General features: G+C 51.7%; 1 protein-coding gene and 1 pseudogene across 1 annotated transcript in view; one reads left to right on the forward strand and one right to left on the reverse strand.

The window, feature by feature from the left end:
• LOC103307386 (B-cell receptor CD22-like) overlaps nucleotides 1-3,388 on the forward strand; it is an 88,766-nt gene extending 85,378 nt beyond the window's left edge. The window contains exon 4 of the transcript XR_010594142.1: nucleotides 799-3,388. The gene's annotated coding sequence lies outside the window, so the exon portion shown is untranslated. The remainder of the gene's footprint in view (nucleotides 1-798) is intronic.
• Nucleotides 3,389-6,853: 3,465 nt separating this feature from the next.
• LOC135976929 (U2 spliceosomal RNA) lies at nucleotides 6,854-7,023 on the reverse strand (annotated as a pseudogene).
• Between the last annotated feature and the right edge of the window lie 1,741 nt (nucleotides 7,024-8,764).

The raw sequence follows: 8,764 nt of genomic DNA on the forward strand, positions 1-8,764 counted from the left end.
AACAAGAGCTCTCCCCCCACTCCCCCACTCTTAATCAATTGCCCTGTTGAATGAATGAGGTGTGAATGAGGAAGGCATGGAAGGCAGCACCTCCAGACAGCCTCAACTGTTGGAGAGGGGCTGGGAGCCAGACCCAAGGACAATAAAACGTGTCAAGTGGGCTCATTAAAGACAAGCAGACATACTGACGGCCTCGGGGGTTAGAAGCAAGCACCTTCTTTTGGAAACACCCTCTTTGCAGCATTGGGACAACACTCAAAAGAAAGCAGCACAAAGGACCAATGGACACAGACACAGAGTTTGAATCCAGTATAGATTTGCATAAGAGGAAAGCTGCTATAAAAGTGAGGTGTCTTGCAGAGGACCCCGGGTCTCGTCTTGTCAACATGGGAGCATCGATCCGGATCGGCAGAAGCCCGGCTCCACCCCCTCCCCCATCTAACTCACCTGGCCAGTGAAGTTAAGGGGAGCAACTAATTGGTAACAACAAGACGGAATGGGTTTGTGTGTGTGTGTGTGAGTGTAAGTGTAATATATTATATGCATATAATACAGTGTTAATGAATACATGTATTACTAATAAATGTGGCATTTTGCCTTATTCCCCCTGAAAAGATCCTGTGCAGTACTTTAAGTACAACATTTTGGTGAAGAATGCGAAAGGGGGAGCAAGCATAGAATCCACAGTTATTACAAAACTGGTGTGCACACCGCCAGCTTTAGCAAGCCTGGCACTATAGGAAAAAGAGCGTAAACTTTCAGTTAATTAACCAAACTCTGAAGGATATAGGAGTTTAGGTTTAAATTGTGTTCATGACTGAGCTAAAGAGGAGAACTTAGTGTTTCTCACTCTGATCCGGGGAAGGATTAACCAAACTCTGAAGGATATAGGAGTTTAGGTTTAAATTGTGTAATAGAGGTACATACACCCTCAGCCGTAGCAAGACTGAGCTAAAGAGGAGAACTTAGTGTTTCTCACTCTGATCCGGGGAAGGATTTGTATAATTGGTGTATGAACCCTCGGTGGTAGCAGACCGAGTAATACAGAGGGAGGCTTAGCGTCTCTCCCTCTGGCCCAGAGTGGGTTAAAAACATAAGATACAAATCTTGTTCTGTTAAACCAAACTCTGAAGGATATAGGAGTTTGGGCAGTGTAGTGTGGTTTATGTTTGTTTGTTTTGTTTTGTTTTTTGTAAGTAATATTGTGGTAATTTCACAATTTAGAAGAAAATGTTTAAGAAACGGAACCAGGAAGGGTGGGGGCTAGTTGGAAAGCCCACCCTCCTTGCTAAATTGGTAGTGGAACAAGGCTTGTGCCCATGGAAAGAAACTGTTTATTAAAAAAAGCAGGATCGGGCCCAGGCAAGCAACAGATAAAGAAACTAAAAACAGGTTGGGTACAGAGAGTTAAAACAGCACTCTCAAATCTTACAGCAGCAGTAACATCAGGAGAAGAAACATTTAAGACCCCAGAAGGGGGCAGACCTTTGGGACCCCTCTGGAGATTGGGAAGGGGGATATTTGGGTAAATTCCTCCTCCCAGGGCCAAAATGCCATTGAAACAGTTAACAACAGTGCCTGCTTCTGCCTCAGATCTCCAGGCCATGGCAAAATGGCTGGGGATTTTAAAATAGAAAATTTTTTCTAGATGGAGTGTTAACGCCCTTTTACTGAGAGAAAGGGAGGATTTATACTCACAAGAAATGCACCACTTAATTAGCATTTGTGCAGCCCCAAGTACCAAACACACTGTGGCAGGGACTAAGCAGGTTCTGCCATGGTGGAAGCACTGTGCTAATTTGTTTCCAAGCTTCTATCTTTCAGGCTCTGAACCAGAACATCAGGAGAGCTGGTACCAGCTGAAGAGTTATAAAATACCATGGTTATAGTGTCATGACAAAGTCTGTGTTCAGTGTTCTGTGTTGCATGTTCTGTGTCTGTCTCTAGTGGTGTCCTGTGTTAGCATTGAGTCCAGAATGAGAGGGGATACTACACTAGACAGGGTAAATGTCTTTTCCTCTCTCTACTTCCCCCATCTCCATCCAACTTATCAATCACCCCTTGTGTCCAAAAGACTTGGGTCCCCAGTGCATCAGGGTTATTTTGTTTTGTTAGGTTCTCTAATAATCATTTTGTTGTTGATTTTTGTTCTTGATACATTTGTATTGTTAGTTACATTTGCTTGTATTATTATTAATTCCACACTTTCCTCTATGCACTCTGGTTCTATTTCCCCAAGCCCTAAAGGGTAATTCTTGGGCCCCCATAACCTGTAAGACCTTGGCCCATAATTGTATGGCCCCATCTTTCAGGTCCCCAGAAACCTCTGAGAACAACTGTTAAAAATAGGGAATTCTACAACATTTTAGCAACTGAATGTTAGTTTAAGTCCAATTATTATAATTATAATTGTTTGCATTTGTGTTTATGTTATATCTGGTGTTTAGTCAATTGTAATGGTTTTAGTTATATTCACCTGGTTATAATTGTTTGGTTTGTTTGCAACAAATATAAAAGATTTATATGGTGACCACTCAAGAATTGTTCTTGAGAGGTCAAAAGGGGGACAATGTAGATCAATCTCTGATAATTTTCATATGACTTTACATTGTGCCTCTTCATATAACCTTGTGGTGGGTCTACCCACGTGTGACCTCTGTTTGCATGGGACTTTGTATCAAAGCTTCATTTAGAAACTTTGCATTGCCCTTGGTATAATATTATAGCCCCTAAGGATAGAATAAGATAGAAGAAAAATTTCTGTTTGCTAGCAGTAGAACAAGAGCTCTTCCCCCCCCCCACTCTTAATCAATTGCCCTGTTGAATGAATGAGGTGTGAATGAGGAAGGCATGGAAGGCAGCACCTCCAGACAGCCTCAACTGTTGGAAAGGGGCTGGGAGCCAGACCCAAGGACAATAAAACGTGTCAAGTGGGCTCATTAAAGACAAGCAGACATACTGACGGCCTCGGGGGTTAGAAGCAAGCACCTTCTTTTGGAAACACCCTCTTTGCAGCATTGGGACAACACTCAAAAGAAAGCAGCACAAAGGACCAATGGACACAGACACAGAGTTTGAATCCAGTATAGATTTGCATAAGAGGAAAGCTGCTATAAAAGTGAGGTGTCTTGCAGAGGACCCCGGGTCTCGTCTTGTCAACATGGGAGCATCGATCCGGATCGGCAGAAGCCCGGCTCCACCCCCTCCCCCATCTAACTCACCTGGCCAGTGAAGTTAAGGGGAGCAACTAATTGGTAACAACAAGACGGAATGGGTTTGTGTGTGTGTGTGTGAGTGTAAGTGTAATATATTATATGCATATAATACAGTGTTAATGAATACATGTATTACTAATAAATGTGGCATTTTGCCTTATTCCCCCTGAAAAGATCCTGTGCAGTACTTTAAGTAGAACACCCCCCCCCGCCTATCATACCCCCCCGGGACCTCTCTGCCAACCCCCCTTCCCTATGGCCCCCATGGTCCTCCAGCAGCAGCAGCACAGCTGGGCCTGATGGCCCCGTCCTGCCTGGGAGGGGCTAGGGGAGCTCCGCCCCCAAAGGGGTGCAGTTGTAGGGAGCCACACCCATGTTAGGGAAGGAGTGCGGGTGGGACACGCCTCTATGGAGTGGAGTTTTTGGGGGCCTAGCCCAGTCCAGCTGTCCCCTCTTGTACAAGGTGGGGGGTCAGTGTTAAGGGGGTGACCAGATGCTGGCGGTGGGAGGGTTGGTGGGGCTGAGCGGAGGTGGGGGAGCAGCTGTCAGATGTAGGGGGGATCCCAGATGGGTTTTGTGGTGTTCTGTAATTCACAATGTTCTGAATAAACTGACTAAATTCACATTCAGGTCCGTGGCAGGGACTGGGACACGGGGCCTTTCCCCTCTGGGGTGCGCCAGCTCCCGTCTGCCCCAGGGCAGGGACTGGGACACGGGGCCTTTCCCCTCTGGGGTGCGCCAGCTCCCGTCTGCTCCAGGGCAGGGACTGGGACACGGGGCCTTTCCCCCTGGGGTGCGCCAGCTCCCGTCTGCCCCAGGGCAGGGACTGGGACACGGGGCCTTTCCCCTCTGGGGTGCGCCAGCTCCTGTCTGCCCCAGGGCAGGGACTGGGACACGGGGCCTTTCCCCTCTGGGGTGCGCCAGCTCCCGTCTGCCCCAGGGCAGGGACTGGGACACGGGGCCTTTCCCCTCTGGGGTGCGCCAGCTCCCGTCTGCTCCAGGGCAGGGACTGGGACACGGGGCCTTTCCCCCTGGGGTGCGCCAGCTCCCGTCTGCTCCAGGGCAGGGACTGGGACACGGGGCCTTTCCCCTCTGGGGTGCGCCAGCTCCCATCTGCCCCAGGGCAGGGACTGGCTGGCTCAGGTGCGTGGGGAATGGTCCCCTGCTAGGCGGCACCAGCTCTGTCTGGCTGCTCCCGGCCAGCTGGGCCTGTGGTTCCGCCTGGACCCTCCCGCCCTCCCTCGGGCCCTGCCCAAGGGGCCAGTAAAGACGGCCCTGTCCCGAGCGCCTGAGCCCAGGGGTTTATTTCTGGGCTGACGTAGAAACAGCCCCTGCTGCATCTTCCTGGCCTGTCCTACCCGGCGCAGCCCCCCTTGGGGCAGGCAGGGATCCCGCCCCTGAGCTCGCCGCCCTGGCTAGGGCATCCCCTGCTTGGCAGAACCACCTCTGAAGCCTTTGGAGGGGTGGGGGGCGGCTATGTCCTTGTCCCTCTTGCATGGAGAAACGGAGGGATGGAACAGGGAGAGGTGAATGGCCTAAACCCAGGAGTCCTGGCTCCCAGACTCACTCCCTACCGCTTCCTGTTGGAAATCAAGGGGGGGGGAAAGCTTTGCTGGGGGAGCACCCAGCTAGGAAGTGGGGGTAGACAGCTTCTATTGCTGGGGGGCTGTGGCCCCTCTCAGGTTGGTTCCTCTGGCTCCCTCAGCCTGGGCCCTGGGAGCATCCCAGGGCCAGCCGCCTCCTGCCTCCTGGGTGATTTGTGGGGGAAAGGAGGATGCCAGCGCTCTACCTAGTGGTTCCCAGCCTTTCAGTGTGGGCGGGCGCCGGACGACCAGCCGCCGAAATGCCGCCGAGAAGCAGCGTCATCGAGAAGCTTCGCAGCGACGTTTCAGCAGCTACGTTTCTTGGTGTTGCCGCTTCTCGGCGGCTGCTTGTCCGGCGGCCGCGCTCCTCAACTGTGGGGCGCTCCTTTGTCAGTAGGCAGGCGCACATAAGTGCCCTGGCGGGCGCTATGATGCCCACAGGCACTGTGTTGGGGACCACTGGCTCTACCCTTCCCCTGGGAGCAGACGGGGGCCTGGAGTCCCCTCCACTGATTGGGGGCTGGGGGGATATGGGCTCCCACTGCCCCATGCTGGCTGACAGCATCTGCAGGCTCTAGGCTGATCCCCAGGAAACAGCTCTTTCAAAGTCCTGCAGCACCCTGCAAATCAGACAATTCCCGTGGGTGCGGCCAAGATGCCGCTGGCCAAGGAGATGACGGGACCCCACTGTCATTGCCAAGGCTGCTAATTCCCCTCAGCCCAGTCGCGGCCTGGCTGCTAATTCCCCTCAGCCCAGTCGCGGCCTGGCTGCTAATTCCCCTCAGCCCAGTCGCGGCCTGGCTGCTAATTCCCCTCAGCCCAGTCGCGGCCTGGCTGCTAATTGCCCTCAGCCCAGTCGTGGCCTGGCTGGTTAAAACCCCCTCTGTCCGGACGGTGCTTAAAGTGGCCGGAGAACCGGGTCCGGGGGATCCAGCATCCTCTGGGTGCAGCAGCTTTCGTCCAACAGGCCTTTCAGTATTCAGGACTATTGATTTGTACAACTGTAGCCTCAAAAGACACCGGGGCAGAATCAAACCCCCCGTTGTGCTGTGGGCTGCACAGACACAGAGACAGGCGCTGCCCCAGCTGAGATCAGGGCCCTGTTGGGCCAGATGCAGCGAGAGACAGGCCCTGCCCCAAAGAGTTTACAGGCTCCATACCCAAAAAGTTGAGCAGAGAAATATCGCCAGCAAAGGACTTCCCAATAACGATGCAGGGGGTTGGACTAGATGACCTCCTCCGGTCTCTTGCAACCCGGAAATTCTATGATTCTAAGTAACACTGTATGAATAGGATTTATCCTTGTCCACTTAAATATTCATGACAGCTTATAAGCAGCATAATACAGAAAACATTACTGAGGCATGCAAATTACACAAATACTGCATTTGAAACTGCCTGCTTGTTTTAGGGAGATAACTAATTTCTTACCCTGAGTACAGAGACAAATACAATTGCAAAGGATTGTTGCTTGGGATGCGCTGATTCAGAATGATGGTTCCCATAATGGAAGAGGCACATCTTTTTAACAGGGTCACCACGGAACCCCATTTCTTAGTGTGCAAACTATCGTTATTGGGAAGTCCTTTGCTGGCAACATTTGCAGCGCTGACTCACAGTCCTCTCTTCTAAGGGCTTGATCTTTACTGAAGTCAGTGGGAGTTTTACCACTTGTTTTTCTTGGATCTGGACTGATTCCATACTGGAGCTCCTAGAACAGTTCTCTCTCCTCCATGTGATCTCATCCTGCTCCCTGCGTGACAACAGGAATATTTTCACAAGGGGAAAGGAATGGAACAATTCTCTCCTGTGAGGACACCGCTGAGAGACACTGACCCAAAGCCCACATTTGCGTAACACGTGAGAACCAGTCTCTTCAAAATTTTATAAAACAACAGTAGAGTAGAAATGAAAAAAGCAGTTGCCAAAGTGGGGAGACCCCCATCAGAAAAAAAAAAACAGACAAAGCAATAGAAAACACAGTTGAACGTTATGAGCACCGATACAGCATAAAGTTTTTTTTTCTGTTTTTTGAACCAACACGATCTCCCCCAAGGGAAGTGCACCATACCCGGAAGTACTGCAATACAAGGTTGATGAATGGAGTGGATGGAGCAAGCTCCTATTCCATCTCCCTGTTCCAAAAAATCCATTCAATATAAAGTTCTCACATCGAGAACATATCAGCTAAACTGATAAGAACAGATCTAAGTTAGAGAATTTTTTCACTTCAAGGTCCCAGAAGCAAAGACAAGGTTTTCATCTCGAGGCCAAAAGACCAAAAACATCAAGACACTTGATCACGGCCTTGGATAGACCAAGAGACTACCTACACTTGATCTTAGCTCAAAGAGCCAAGAAGCGATACCTTGCCTCCGGGGCCAGCTCTAGGTTTTTTGCCGCCCCAAGCGAAAAAAATGTTGGCTGCCCCCCGTCCCAGCCCTGGGCTCCTCGCCGCACCCCCCTGCTGCCTCAGCCCTGGGCTCTCCGCCCCCCACCCACATCCCCTGCCGCCCCAGCTCTGGGCTCCCTCATTCCTCCCCACCATTGCCCCCCCACCTCCTGCCGCCCCAGCTCTGGGCTCTCCCCCCTCCCCACCTGCACCCTCCTTCCACTGCAGCCCTGGGTCAGTGGTAACTCGCTCCCACAGCAGGTCATTCAGCAGGAATTTTAGATGTGCACAGAACACAGACAGGATTGGTTCCCATATGGGTACAGAACTGCAGTAAAGAGGAACAATTTTCAGCTTGTGTGATTGGAGGATGTCTGGATGCATATTATAAGACTGTCCTACATAAATGAGGAAAAGTTGAGGTGCCTTTATTATTCTTTTGTTCCACTTTTTCTTTCTATGGGAAATTTGCCAATGCGATATCACTGTCTTCCTTTTAAACAAACAAACAAACGAAAAGGCAATGGCTGTTTGAAAATAGCAATTCCAGTCCTAATAACCACTGGGAAGCATTTCTTGCTCACTTTTATCCTACTTTTTCTACAGCAAGTTACAGTGGATCAGTATATTTGATTTGGGAGAAACAAAGTAACAGCCACCCAAACTGAGTTTGAGCACTCCTGAATTTTGAGGTGTTCAAATCTGGAAGACAGGTGCTGGGGGGGGCGGAAGGGGGCTGTGGCTCTGCGGGGGAGCACGGCAGCATGTATGCAGCAGTGTGTCTGGCACTGCGTGGAGCCAGACACGCTGGTCTGACTGGCATGTTAAGGGGACTGGGGGGTTGGATGGGGTGGAGGTTCGGGGGGGCAGTCAGGGGCAGGGAGAAGGGGGGGTTAGATGGGTCAGGGGTTTGGGGGGGCAGTCAGGGGACAGGCAGTGGTTGGATAGGCAAGGGAGTCCCGGGGGTTTGTCAGGGGACAGGTAGGGGGTGGGGTCCTAGGGCAGAAGATGGGGGGGTCTCAGGAGGGGGCAGTTGGGGACAAGGAGAAGGGAGGCTTAGATGGGGTCCCAAGGGGCAGTTAGGGGCAGGAGTCCCAGGAGGGGGCAATCAGGGGACAAGGAGCAGCAGCGCTTAGATAGGGGGTGGGGTCCTGGGGGGCAGTTGGGGCAGGGGTCCCGGGAGGGGGTGATCAGGGGACAGGGAGCAGGGGGGGTTGGATGGGTTGGGGTTTCTGTGGGGGGCAGTCAGAGGGAGGGGATGGGGGCAGGGTGGGGCTACCCTCCCTCCCTGTGGCGTGTCCTATTTTTTGAATGTTAAAATATGGTCCCCCCTCCTCACAGTGCAGCTCTCCATTCACAGCAGGCTGCAGCATGAGGTCTCAGCTCCTGCACTCCCTCCCCCTCTTCCCTGTTGGTAGTGGCCAGGGGAATGCTGGGAAATGTAGTTCTTTCCCTGCCCCAGGGCTGGCTCTATAGGCAGGGAGCTAACCAAGGAACTACAGCTCCCAGGCTGGATCCCTGCTGCCCTGCAAATGGGCTGCTCCAACCACGTGCTTGCTTTGCTGGTGCCTAGA

Source organism: Chrysemys picta, chromosome 20, assembly GCF_011386835.1.
Source record: "Chrysemys picta bellii isolate R12L10 chromosome 20, ASM1138683v2, whole genome shotgun sequence".
NCBI lineage: Eukaryota > Metazoa > Chordata > Testudines > Emydidae > Chrysemys > Chrysemys picta.